This window comes from Tupaia chinensis, unplaced genomic scaffold, assembly GCF_000334495.1.
Source record: "Tupaia chinensis unplaced genomic scaffold, TupChi_1.0 Scaffold000394_1, whole genome shotgun sequence".
Taxonomy (NCBI): Eukaryota; Metazoa; Chordata; class Mammalia; order Scandentia; family Tupaiidae; genus Tupaia; species Tupaia belangeri.
This window is the reverse complement of record NW_006159896.1, coordinates 2,833,886-2,847,368: the sequence shown is the minus strand read 5'-3', so window position 1 is coordinate 2,847,368 and position 13,483 is coordinate 2,833,886. Positions and strand designations below refer to the sequence as shown.

Genomic DNA, 13,483 nt, shown 5'->3' with positions numbered 1-13,483 from the left:
GACAGTGAGAGGGAAAGAGAAATCACCCCTTAGGGGGTAAGACTACACCTCAATCCCTTCTCCTCTATTCTCCTGGGAATTTGGGCACATGTGCATGTTTTTTTTGTTTGTTTTTGTTGTTGTTGTTTAATTTAGCTATGTATTTATTGTGATATCTGGCTTATAATCATTGTACATTTTATGCCCTGCATGAATTTTAAGCTGCCAGGTATGAGACTTGAACTGCGGCTGGCCACGTGAGAGTCCCATACTTTAAACGCCTTGCCCCCTGCTAGCCCTAGTTTGATCGTTTTAAGGCTTATTTTTAAGCTTTGTCCAGAATTACTTTGACCTCCTATTGAGGCAGGGCTCTTCTGAATACTCATGTCCAAGCTTTCCACTCAGGTTTTCTTCAGTTAGATGTTTTGATTATCTCACCCCCTCCATTTGTCTGGTTCTTCCAGTGCATAACACAGATTAGTTGAAGTGTCCCTATTTTCTGCTCTCCTGCTCTACTGTCTTTTCTCTCACTGTGGTAATATTTTATCCTTTTCTTGCATTCTAGTAGCAGTTCCGCCCAAAGTGCCTTCCAGGTTTGTTTGTTTGTTTGTTTGTTTATTTATTTATTTATTTGCTATAGGGCGCGTGCGCTCGCCAGACAGACAGACAGAGAGAGACATAGAGACAGAAAGCGAGAAATCACCCCCCAGGGGGGATGGTCACGCCACAATCCCCTCTCCATTCTCCTCTCAGGATCTTGAGCACGCACGCACATGCGCCCAGCGTGAGTTTTAAGCCACCGGGTCCAGGACGCGAACCGCAGTTGACTACGTGGGAGTCCAGCGACATAGCCATTATGCTAACTGCTGGTTCCCCCAGATATTTTATTTCTTTTTCTACAGTGATCATTCTGCTTCTGTTGCCTGTGTAAAATTTTGCTGTATATTAATTTTTTATACTATATGTTAAATTTAGTCCACTTTTTAAGATATCATTCTATTTTGTCTTATTTTTCATTCATAGAGATTGTGTTTTCATGAAGTTTGTAGAACACAACAGTTTAAAAATGCTGTCAAGGTGGGGCCAGGAGTTGGCATAGTGATTAAGGTGCTTCATCCTACATAGCCATCTCCATGGTTGAAGTCCCCAACCCTGCAGCTTGAAAAACACACAGGGCATGTGTATGTGCATGCCCAAAATTCCAAGAGGAACATGGAGGAAAAAGATTGTGGCATGGTTAGCCTCTTTCGGGGAGAGGAGGAGGATTTCTCATTTTCCCTTTCTCTCTGTTTCTGTCTCTCTGGCAGTTACATGTTCCCTATAGCATAACTTTTTTTTTAAATAAATAGATTTCTAGGTTGACAGGCAGGTGGCATGGAAGTTAAGGCACTGGATCCCACATGGCTGACTGAGCAGTTCAAGTCTGGGACCCAGCGTCTTGAAAATCAATGTTGGGCACGTGTGCATGCATGCTTTAAATCTTTTTTTAATTTTTTTTTTGGAGAGGTTTTTGCTATAGGGTGTGTTTACTCGCCAGAAAGTCAGAGAGACAGAAAGCAAGAAGTCACCCCCCAGGGGGGAATGACCATGCCGCAATCCCTTCTCTTCCTTTCTCCTCTTGGAATCTTGGGCATGCATGCACACACACCCAGCGTGAATTTAAGCCACTGGGTCTGGGACTCAAACCGTGGTTGACTACATGGGAGTACAGCAACATAGCCATTACGCTAACTGCTGGTCCCGCATGTTCCAAATCTTGAAGAGACTGGAGGAGAAGGGATTATGGTATGGCCATCTCCCTCCCACATCCCCAAGGGTGATTTCTCACTTTCTCTCTCTTTCTGTCTTTCTCTGACAAGTACACATGACCTAGAGAAAACACAAAAATTGCTTTCTAAGGACACCTGGTGTGTGGTGATTAAATTGTCAGGATCCCACATGGCCAACTGCTGTGCTCAAGTCCCAGATCCTCTGGCTTGAAAAAATTGCCGGGTGCATGCTTGTATGCCCCAGATCCTGGGTGGAGAATGGAGGAGAAGGAATTGAGGCAGGGCCATCCTCCATGGGGTGAGCGGGGGTGCTTTCTCACTTTCTCTATCCAGTGAGAATATATGCCATTTACCAAATTAAAAAAAAAAAAAAAGCTTTCTAAAATGTTCTATTTGTCCCTTTCCATTTTTTACCTTGATATTGTAGAATCTTGTCATAGACTTTATACTTGTTTTATTGTTTCTTAAATCTTTTTCTTTCCTTAAATTTATATTTTCCATGAGCAAAAGAGACAGAGACAGCACCCCCCAGTCAAATCTGATGGGGTGACCCACTCCCTTCTCAGGATCTTGGGCATGCCTGTGCCCAGCATACTCGGGGTCTCCACATGTGATCCAGGAGTCTGAGCATTAGAGAGTGCTTCCTGGAGTCACATTTTCCCACTCTGCCACCATCCAGATGCTTGTTAATTCTTGAGAGGGAAATGTTTGTTCAGGGCTGAAAGTTTACCTTCTGTAGGCAATTGTTTTGAGTCCCTAGCCGTAACCTGAATGTTAATTAGAATCAACTCTAAGTTCTTAAGCTGGATGTAGGGCCGAACCATATTGACACCAGGAGTTAGCATGAGTGGAAAGGCTGGGGCTGGCAAGTAGGCCTTAGGCTCTGTGAGGAGAGCTTGAGAGCTGTGTGCTTTGTTTCCTTAGATTGTGGTACGGAGAGCCTCTGTCATCTCGGTCTCAGCAGGCAGATGATGATGGCTGTGCCTTTCATACTGAGTTTTCTTTTGTTTTTCCTGTGGGGACAGTGTACTACTACCTTTGGTACTCAGGTTTGCACCTCCTATTGTTGCCAGTCTGCTGGATCTTTCTGTCCCACAGTCAACCCCTGGCTTTTAGCTCTGGGCCCTCCAAATGAAGGGCCATTCCTGATCCTCTGTCAGATTGCCTGCCATGGGAAGCGAAGTCGCAGTGGCAGTGTCTCCCTTCAGTCTGGCCACATCTGTCCACTGTTTCTTTAATTTATTAAAGTTTCTGGCATGCAAATAACACCGTTCCTTAGGTTCCAGGACTGGGACCAGTTCAGGATATGGAAAATGGAAAGAATTATTTGCCTGTTTTCAACTTTACTTCTTACCTAGGTGACACTAAAATTTGTAGTAGTAAGACATGTAGGTGTATACCAGGTCCTCCCCTCTGAATTCCTCTTAGGTTTGTCATTCTCATGTGTTGCATTTATTGGGCTTTGCTTTGAATAACAGCGTTGTATGTATGTTTTTCATCTCCTTTACCAGGTTATATTTTCTAGGAACAGTGACATTCCTAATTTTTTTCAAAGATTCCACAGTACCTTGTATATTGTGATTTTGGGGGGTTTTAGTGAGTTAATTACGTCTATGGACGTCTGCTAAACAATTGAAACAGCAGTTATACTCGTTTTTTTGGGGGGGGGGTTGGCTAAAGGGGCACTTTTTTTGGGGGGGTTCGCTATAGGGTGCATGCACTCGCCAGACAGACAGAGAGAGACATAGAGACAGAAAGCAAGAAATCACCCCCCAGGGGAGATGGTCACGCCGCAATCCCTTCTCCTCCATTCTCCTCTTGGGATCTTGGGCACGCACGCACACACGCCCAGCGTGAGTTCTAAGCCACCGGGTCCGGGACGCAAACTGCGGTCGACTACGTGGGAATCCAGCGACATAGCCATTACGCTAACTGCTGGTTCCCAACAGCAGTTATACTCTTAATATAGGTCACAACTGCCTGTGAGTTTGTAAATGTTGCTTTATACTAGGAAAACCTTAGGAAAGGTTTAGGCTTTGCATGTGATTAAGGTCAAGAAATGTGGAGAAATGCCACATTTAGCTAAAATTAAGGGAGAGGTCCTATACTTTCTAAATTGGAAGGACCAATACCACCTTGACATGATTAAAAATAAAGATACATGACAAGTTTTATCCAGTCCTTTTTTTTCAGTGTGGTAAAATATATATAGAATTTGCCATTTGAATTATTTTTCAAGTGTACAATTCAGTGACATTAATTACACTCAGCATTGCACAACCAACATTATTACCTATTTCCAATTTTTTAATCACCTCAAACAAGAACTCTAGCCCTTAAGCATTAAGTTCCCATCTCTCCCTTTTCTGAGCCCCTCATAATGTCTAATCTTCCTTTGTGTCTGACTTAGTTCAGTTAGCACAATGTTGGCAGTGTTTATCCTTACTGTAGTATGTCTCAGAATTTCATTCCTTTTTATGGTGGAATAATTTTTCATCATATGGATATATCACATTTTACTTATACATTCATATGTTGGTGAACACCTGGATGGTTTCACCCAGGCTATTTAGTGAATAAATATTAGGTCATGGGGGAAGTCATGATGCATGTTATATGTTTTTCTATGTGAAGATGTGTCATGACTTTGACCCAGTAATACTTCTATGAACGTTTGTATCCAAGTGTCTGTTTTAGACCCTACTGTTTGGGCTTCATACCTAGGAGTTGAATTGTGGGGTGAGGTGGTAATTCTGTGTTTAACTTTTTGAGAAACTGCCAAATTGTTTTCCAAAGCTATACTATCTTACATTCTTATCAGCCCTGTATGGACAGTCTAGTTTCTCCATATCCTCCTTAAGACTTTTTATTTTCCATTTGTTTGGTTTTGCTTCTTATTATAACCATGCTAGTAGGTATGAAGTAGTATCTCATTGTGGTTTCAAAGTACATCTCCCTGATGGCTAATGATGTTGAGCATCTTTTTATATGTTTACTGGCCATTTATAAATCATCTTTAGAGAAATGTCTATTCATGTCCTTGGACCATTTGTTAAGTGGATCTTGGACATGCACATACACGTGCCCGGCGTGAGTTTAAGCCACCGGGTCCAGAGCTCAAACCGCAGTTGACTGACTATATGGGAGTCTAGCGACATAGCCATTACACCAGAATTAAAATGGATCAAAGACCTAAATGTAAGAACCAAAATACAAAACTCATGGGAGAAAAACAGAAGGGCATATCAATATGAGCTTAGCTTTGGCAACCATTTTTTTTTTTTTTTTTTTTAAAAAAAGAAAAGAAAGAAAAATAAGGGACCAGGAGTTGGTGTAATGGCTATGTCGCTAGACTCCCATGTAGTCAACTGCGGTTTGAGCTCTGGACCCGGTGGCTTAAACTCACGCCGGGCACATGTATGTGCATGCCCAAGATCCCGACATAGCCATTACACCAACTCCTGGTCCCTTATTTTTCTTTCTTTTCTCCTCTTTGATCCATTTTAATTTTTTACATGGTATAAGGTAAGGCTTTGGTGTCATTCTTGTGCATGTGAATGTCCAGCACTGTTTATTCAAAACGCTGTTCTTTCCAAACTGAATGTCCTTAGCACACTTACTTGAACACAGTGGCCATAGATGTGAGGGTTTATTTCTGGGCTCTCAGTTCTAGTCCATTAGTCTGTAAGTCTGTCATTGATGGCCAGTAGTACAGTTTAGGTTCCTGTAGATGTGGTAAGTATTGAAATTAGAAATGTGTCTTCCAGCTTTATTCCTTTTCAAGATTGTTTTGGCTACTTTTGGACCCCTTGAAATTCCAGGTGATTTTAGGGTAGGTGGTTTTTTCCACTTCTATTAAAAAAAATGCCACCATGTTTTTAATAGGGCTTGCATTGAACCTGTATATTTATTACTTTTGGTAGTATTGTTAACAGTATTAAGTCTTCCAGACCATGAACACAGGATGTCTTTCCATTTATTTGTATCATCTTTAATTTATTTCAGCAGGTTTTTTTGTAGTTTTTCAGTGTATAAGTCTTTCACCTTTTTGATTAATTTCTAAGTATTTTATTCTTTGCTGTTATTGTTGTTTTCCATGTGCATACATATGCACTGCATACATGTGCTCATAGTGTTTTAGACAGGGTCTCGCTATGTCATGGTCCTCCCGCGTGGTAGTTAGGACTACAGGTGCGTACCACTGCACCTGGCTTTTTAGGTGGACTGGGAACTGAACCAGACTTGCCCTGTGGCCTCAGCCTACCAAACTACATTGTCTAGCCTGTGCTATTATGCTGGGCCTACTTGATTCTTTTTGATATAGTAATAAATGGAACTTTTTTCCTTTTGTATTGTTTATTATTGGTATATAGAAACCCCTTAAGTGTTTTCTATATATTGATATATGATCAGGTGAACTATATTTTACTTCCTCCTTTCTAATTTGATGTCTTGCTTTATTTCTTGCTTAATTGCTCTGACTGGAACTTCCAATACTATATTGACTAGAAGTAGCAAAAGCATGTGTCTTATGTTTTTATTGATCTTAGAGAAAGCTTTCACTCTTTCACTATTGACTGTGATGTTATCTGTGAGTTTTTATGATGTTGAGGTGGTTTCCTTTTAGCTCCTTGAGAGTTTTTTAAATCATGAAAAAGTGTTAATTTTTTTTTTTTTTGGAGAGGTTTTTGCTATAGGGCGCGTGCGCTCACCAGACAGACAGAGACAGAGAGACAGAAAGTGAGAAATCACCCCCCAGGGGGGATGACAACGCTGCAATCCCTTCTCTATTCTCCTCTCAGGATCTTGGGGCACGCACGCACATGCGCCCAGTATGAGTTTAAGCCACCAGGTCCGGGACTTGGACTGCGATCAACGACGTGGGAGTCCAGTGACATAGCCATTACGCTAACTGCTGGTCCCAAAAAGTATTAAATTTTGTCAAATGCTTTTTCCACATGAATTGAGATGATCTGTGGGCCTTTCCCCCCTTGTCAATGTAGTGTGCTGCATTGATTGATTTCAACCACCCTTGTCTTCCAAGAATAAATCCCACATGGTCATAGCATGTAATTCTTTTAATATGCTGCTAAATTTGGTTTGGTAGGATTTTGTTGATAAATTGCACCAATGTTCATAAAGATATTGGTCTATAGTTTTCTTGTAGGGTTTTTAATCTCCCTTTAATATCCGGGCACTGTTGACCTTGTTGTATGGGGAAGTGTTCCTTTCTAAAAAGTTCAGTTTTTCGGGGGGAAAGCTTGAAAAGGATTGGTGTCAGTTCTTTAAATTTTGGTAGAATTCACCTGTGAAGCCATCATGTTTAGGGTTTTTCCTTGTCAGGTTTTTAGTTATTTGGTTCAATCTCCTTATTAGTTCTAGATCTGTTCAAATTTTCTATTTCTTCTTAGAATCAATTTTGGTCAGAATTTGTTTATTTCATAGAGGTGATCCACTTTGTTGGCCACCATTGTTCGTAGTATTACTGCTTGTGGTTTGGTGTGCTTCTTGGAGATAATAGATGCCTTTTTTTTTTTTTAATTTTGAATTTTTTGACCATAATTTTTTCAGATATTCTTTCTCAGCCCCCGTTCCTATATTTCTTTGTGAATTCCCTTGATGTGTATGTCTGGTGATATTTCATAGGTACCTCAAATTGCATTAGATTTTAATCTTTCTTTGTGAATTCCCTTGATGTGTATGTCTGATGATATTTCATAGGTACCTCAAATTGCATTCGATTTTATTCTACTCCTAAGACTACATAATTTAAATTTCCTTGTCTTTAATGGATTTTTTTTCCCCTTTTGCGTGCTCAAATATGCTGTACTTTAGCATGTATTAATTTGTTAGGGTGGCCATAACAAAATAGCACAGACCGGGTGGCTTAAACAGTGAGCAGTTTTGTCTTACACTTGCGGTAACTAGCAGCCCAAGATCAGGTTGTTAGTGTGTTTGGTTTCTTCTGTAACCTCACTCCTTGGCTTGCAGATTGTCTCCTTGTTGGGCCCTCACAGTCTCATGAGCATGTCTCTTTATGTGTCCAGTTGTGTTTTTTTCTTCCTTATTTTTTGTCAGAGGGCATGTGCACTTGCCAGAGCAAGAACGAACCCTTCTACTCCCTTAGGGCATGATTATGTTGTAGTCCCTTTTCCTTCATCTCTTTCTCTCCTTTTGGGTTTTGGACACACAGACAGACACACAGCAGACATATTTTTCAAGCCTCTGGGTCCAGGACTTGAACCATACAGTCTGGCTGCCTCAACCACCAGGCATTGGCTGGCCTGTGTCTTCAAATTTTATCTTGCAAGGATACCAGTCGTACTGTATCTGAGCCTACCAAAGTGGCCTCATTTTAACTTAATCATTCCTTTAAAGGTCAATTTTCCAAAGACAGTCAAACTCTGAGGTACTGGGCATTAAGGGCTTCTACATATGAGTTGGAAAGAGTACATTTAACCCATACCATAGCTGTTGTGCTTTTTAGCCCCAGAATTTCTAGTTGGTTTCTTTTTTATAACTTCTGTGTCTTCATTGATATTGTTCTCCTGGCTTCCTTTAGTTCTTTAAAAAAAAAAAAATTTTGGGAACCAGCAGTTAGCGTAATGGCTATGTCGCTGGACTCCCACGTAGTCGTGACCATCCCCCCTGGGGGGTGATTTCTCGCTTTCTGTCTCTATGTCTCTCTCTGTCTGTCTGGCGAGCGCACGCGCCCTATAGCGAAAATCTCTCAAAAAAAAAATTTTTTTTTACCATTATTTATTTATCTATTTATTTGTTGTGATTTTTAGACTGCAAGGTCCAGGACTTGAACTATGAATGATCAGCCATATGGAAGTCCAGCGCCTCAACCACCATGCCATCTGCAGGTTCTTTTAGTTCTTTAGTTCTTTTTCTTTTCTTTTTTTTTTTTTAAGAGGTTTTTGCTATAGGGCGCATGTGCTCACCAGAAAGACAGAGAGACAGAAAGCAAGAAAGCGCCCCCCCCAGGGGGATGGCTATGCTGCAATCCCTTCTCCTCCATTCTCCTCTCGAGATCTTGGGCACACACGCACACGCACCCGGCGTGAATTTAAGCCACCAGGTCCCGGACTTGAACCGCGGTCGACTACGTGGGAGTCCAGCAACATAGCCATTACACTAACTGCTGGTCCCTAGTTCTTTATCCTTAGTTTTCTTTAGTTCTCTGGGCACATTTAGGGCAGTTGATTTAACATCCATGACTAGTAATTCCAGTATCTGAGTCTCCTTAGGACAGTTTAATCTTTTCCCTGTGAAAGTGTCCTACTTTCCTTTTTCTCTGTATGTTGAGTTTGTAATTGTCCATATAGTGACTCCCAAGCTACTTTTGCAAAGGCTGTGCACACCCTGTGTAAAGTCACCGAAGTTTCTCATACACAGTCAAGAGATTTTCTCAAATGCCTGCATTTAGGAGTATTTGTGTTTATACTATAGGATTTCAAAAAATTTATGGAAATTAGAATTTTTTAAAAGAATGTATTTAATTTTATTTATTATTATTCTTTTTAAAATTGTACCAGAGAGGGGGGAAAGTGAGAAAGCAAGCTGCCAGGTCTGGGACTCAAACCACGGTCAGCCATGTGGGAGTCCAGCACCCAACCATCATGCCACCTGCCAGCTCAGAAATTAGATTTGAAATATGAGTTAATTTTGGTGCCAAAGAATTTTGAAATTCATGCATAGGTTTTTCATGAAATGTATTTCCTGTGAACTTTTTGAAGTCCCTCTATGTGTCTTCATAAATCTTAAGATAGATGCCACAGAGAAGACAAAGCCGTGCGGGTGCCCCAGACTAGCCAAAATGCACAACCCCGCATTTTCAGATATTAAGACCTCACTGTCCACCCTAGTACCAGCCAGCTGGGATGGGGCTGCAGGGCTTAGGAATGGGGGTTGTGCGTGCCGCTGTCCTCTGAGGTTCAGCAAGCACTCTCCATCAAGCACTCTCAGTTGCTGCGACTGTATGATCAGCTCCTGTGGTTCTGAAATGATGATTTTGATCATTTTCCCAGCTTCCTGGTTGTGGGTGGAGCCACAACCCCCTAGAGCTTTCTAAGCCACTATTTTTCCATAACCTTATTAATGACATTAACTTTTGTAGCATTGTTTTCTTTCTTGTTTATTTGCTAGATTTGGTGCATGTACTCACCAAAGAAAGAGAAACTCTTTAATGGGCTGTAGTAATGCCACAATCCCCCCTCCTCCATTTTTCCATCCCATTAAGATTTTGGCCACACATGCCCAGTGTGTGTTTCAAGCTGCTGGAACTTAGATTTGAACTGCAGTTAGCCATGTGGGATCCAGCTCCCTGTGCATAGGACTTAACCCCTGCACCACAGAGCCAGCTCTATAACACTATTTTAAATGTCTTACTTTCAGTCATGTGGAATTCCACTTCAGATACTTGAACTTCTATTTAATAAGTAGTGTTAGAAAATGGGCTAATTATTTTTACAGAGAAAAGAGCTGGATCCCAACCTTATTCCTATGCAAAAATAAGTAAATTAATATGTTAAAGGTTTAATTTTTTTAATGTCATAAAAAATTAAGTAAGTCTTATTTATTTTTATTTTAAATAATAATTTTGAGGGTCAGCCCATGACCTGGCAGTTGTGGCAGCTAGATTCCACATGGCTGACCATATGCTTTGAGCTCCAGGCCTGGGGGGCTTGAAAAATATTCTGGGTGTATGTACATGTCCAAAATCCTGAAAATAGGGAGAAATGGAAGAAAAGGGATTGTAGCATGACCGTGCTGTGCTCCATAGGGGGTGCTTTCTTTTCTTTTCTCTCTTCCCCTTTGCCCCTCTGTTTCTCTCTGGCAAGCACAAATGTCTTTTGGCAAATTAAAAAATAGTTTTGGAGTTGGGAATGCCCTTCTAGTTCTGACCATTAAAAAAAAAAAAGCCCTGTAACCATAAAGGCAAAAAACGGTTATTTTACATGAAAGTCGATTGTGGCAAAAAAAATTCTATAAAGTCAGTTAACTGAAAAGTTGCAATATAGGAGAGTGTTAATTTCCTGAATTTACAACCCCCCCCCAAAAAAAGTACAAATCAGTAAGATTTTTTTTAAGGATTATTTTATTTAACTTTATTTATTTATTTATTTTAATTTGACCAGAGAGGGATGAGGGGCGGTGAGAAAGCAAGCCGTCAGGTCCGGGACTTGAACCACAGTCGACCATCTGGGAGTACAGCTCCCCTAATCACTATGCCACCTGCTGGCCCCAGTAAGATTTATTTGAACAAAGGATATGTACAACTGATAATTTATAGAAAAAGGTACAAATAACCAGTAAACATTAGTACAGACTATCTCTCTTATTCATGTTTAAGGGAATGCAGATCAAAACAACAGTAAATAATTATTAATTTAGGAGATTTCCAGACTTTTTTTTCTTGTTCAATAGTATTCAGTCTTGATAAGGCTGTGGGCTGTAAGTGCTGTTACTTACTCTTGGTGAGGGTGTAATTTGGTATACGCTTTTTGGAAAACAGTTTGGTAATATATTGGGTTGTCAGAAAAGTCATGACGTATTTTTTGTTTTTCTATGCAAAAATGCATCATGACTTTTCTGACTACCCGATGCATTAGAATATCAAATATATATATGGCCCTTTGACCCAGCAATTCCACTGGTAGAATTTATCTGTAGGTTGTTCCAAAGCTATATGCCAAGATAGTTAAACACAGATATTTACCATACATTGCTTATAATTTCAAAAACCCAGACAAGTGAAATTCTGTAAGAAGAGAACTGTTAAAATTATGATATATCCAGGACCAGCGATTGGTGTAATGTCTATGTCACTGGACTCCCATGTAGTCGACCACAGTTTGAGTCCCTCCTGGACCCGGTGGCTTAAACTCACACCGGGAACGTGTGCATGCGTGCCCAAGATCCTGAGAGAAGAATGGAGGAGAAGGGATTGCAGTGTGGCCATCCCCCTGGGGGGGGGGGGTGATTTCTCAATTTCTATCTCTCTCTGTCTTTCTGGTGAGTGCACGTGCCCTATAGCAAAAACCTCTCTCCTCCCAAAAAATTATGGTATATCCATATAACTGTAAGCTCTGTGGCCATTAAGCAGAATAAGTTAACTTTTTTGTGTTAATGCAGGAAGGTCTCCAAGATAAATTGAATGACATCAGTACAGAATAAAATGTAGGTAATGTACCCATCTTAAAGGATATTCTGAATATATGATATGTTCTGATATATGCACAGCGAAGTTCTAGAAGCATACAGAATAGTTCAGTAATGGTGACTTCCTTTGAGGGAGATTTAAAATAGAAATAAATTACAGGGTTTTTTTTTAACACTTTTCTGTCTTTTTTTTTTTTTTTTTAACATGTCCATGTATTGTCTCCCTTTTCCCTTTCAAATAGCTAAAACCAAAATTCTACAGAGGTGAGATTTAGCAGAGAATCTATTCACTGAGATGTAATTCTCAGAATTTACATACTTCAGACCAGCAGGGGGCGGAATTAAGGCATTGGACTCCCACACGGCTGACCGTGGTTCGAGTCCCAGACCTGGTAGCTTGCTTTCTGACTTTCCTTCTCTCTCTGTCTCTTTCTGGTCAACTTCAATAAAATAGAATAATGACAATGAATAAAATTAAATAATTATTTTTAAAAAAGAATTTGTATACCTCTAGTCTCTACATTTATATAGTTAACTATTCCTTTTGAAATTGCTGATACCTAAATAGTTTACTTTATAGTCTGTTTTAAATTTTTGTGAAATGTTTTAACATGTATAAAAACACAGATTAATACTTTGTTGTTATAAAAACAGTGTCTTTTAAAAGTATTAATGATTAATCTAGCAATTTGGCATCTTCTTAGAGTTGGCAGAGTGATCACGGGATAGGAAAAATAGCATAGGCTTGAAGTCATACAGACCTGAGTTTGCATCTCAACTTAGTAAAACGCTTTTTTAAAAATTACAGTATACTTTATTTTAAAATTTTGCTATAAGGCGTGTGCTCTCTCCAGAGAGAGCAAGAAAGCACCTTCCAGGGGAATTGGCTACACTGCAACCCCTTCTCTTCCATTTCTCTTCTCTGAATTTTGGGTAAGCACGCATATGTGCCTGGCACGTTTTTCAAGCTGCCAGTCTGGGACATGCTTGTTCAGCCAGGTGGGATCCATTCTCCTTAAGTACCATGCCACTGACGGGTTCAGTAAAAGCTAGCCTTTAACCTTGGGAGAAATGACTTAAAATAGCTGATTATAAGAATATCAAGCCCTGCATTTGCAGAGTAATTATAAAGATTAAGTGAAAAAAAAGTATACATCTCCAGCATATAGTAATACTTCAGAGGCATTTGTTTCTTCTCTTGTCATCTCTATTTGCATATATTTTTCCTTCTTCCTTCATGACTTCCCGTGTTCATTTAGACTGTCTGGTTCACTTAGCTCATCTTGAGTCCTATGTCAGGAATTTTCTCTAATGTTTGCTTACCTACAAAATGTATTTACAGTGGGAACCAGCAGTTAGCGTAATGGCTATGTCGCTGGACTCCCACGTAGTCGACCGCGGTTCGTGTCCCGGACCCGGTGGCTTAAAACTCACGCCGGACGCGTGTGCGTGCGTGCCCAAGATCCCGAGAGGAGAATGGAGGAGAAGGGATTGCGGCGTGACCATCCCCCCTTGGGGGTGATTTCTCGCTTTCTGTCTCTATGTCTCTCTCTGTCTGTCTGGCGAGC

At 40.4% G+C, this 13,483-nt stretch overlaps 1 protein-coding gene across 3 annotated transcripts in view; it reads left to right on the top strand.

Annotated features, from left to right (window-relative positions):
- Positions 1–13,483, top strand: part of ZBTB43 (zinc finger and BTB domain containing 43) — a 30,293-nt gene that overhangs the window by 12,220 nt on the left and 4,590 nt on the right. The window contains exon 1 of one of the 3 annotated variants that reach the window (XM_027774055.1): positions 11,913–11,933. The exons of the other annotated variants lie outside the window; for them this stretch is intronic. The gene's annotated coding sequence lies outside the window, so the exon portion shown is untranslated. Of the gene's footprint in view, positions 1–11,912; positions 11,934–13,483 lie in introns of those variants that run through there. 3 annotated transcript variants of the gene reach the window in all.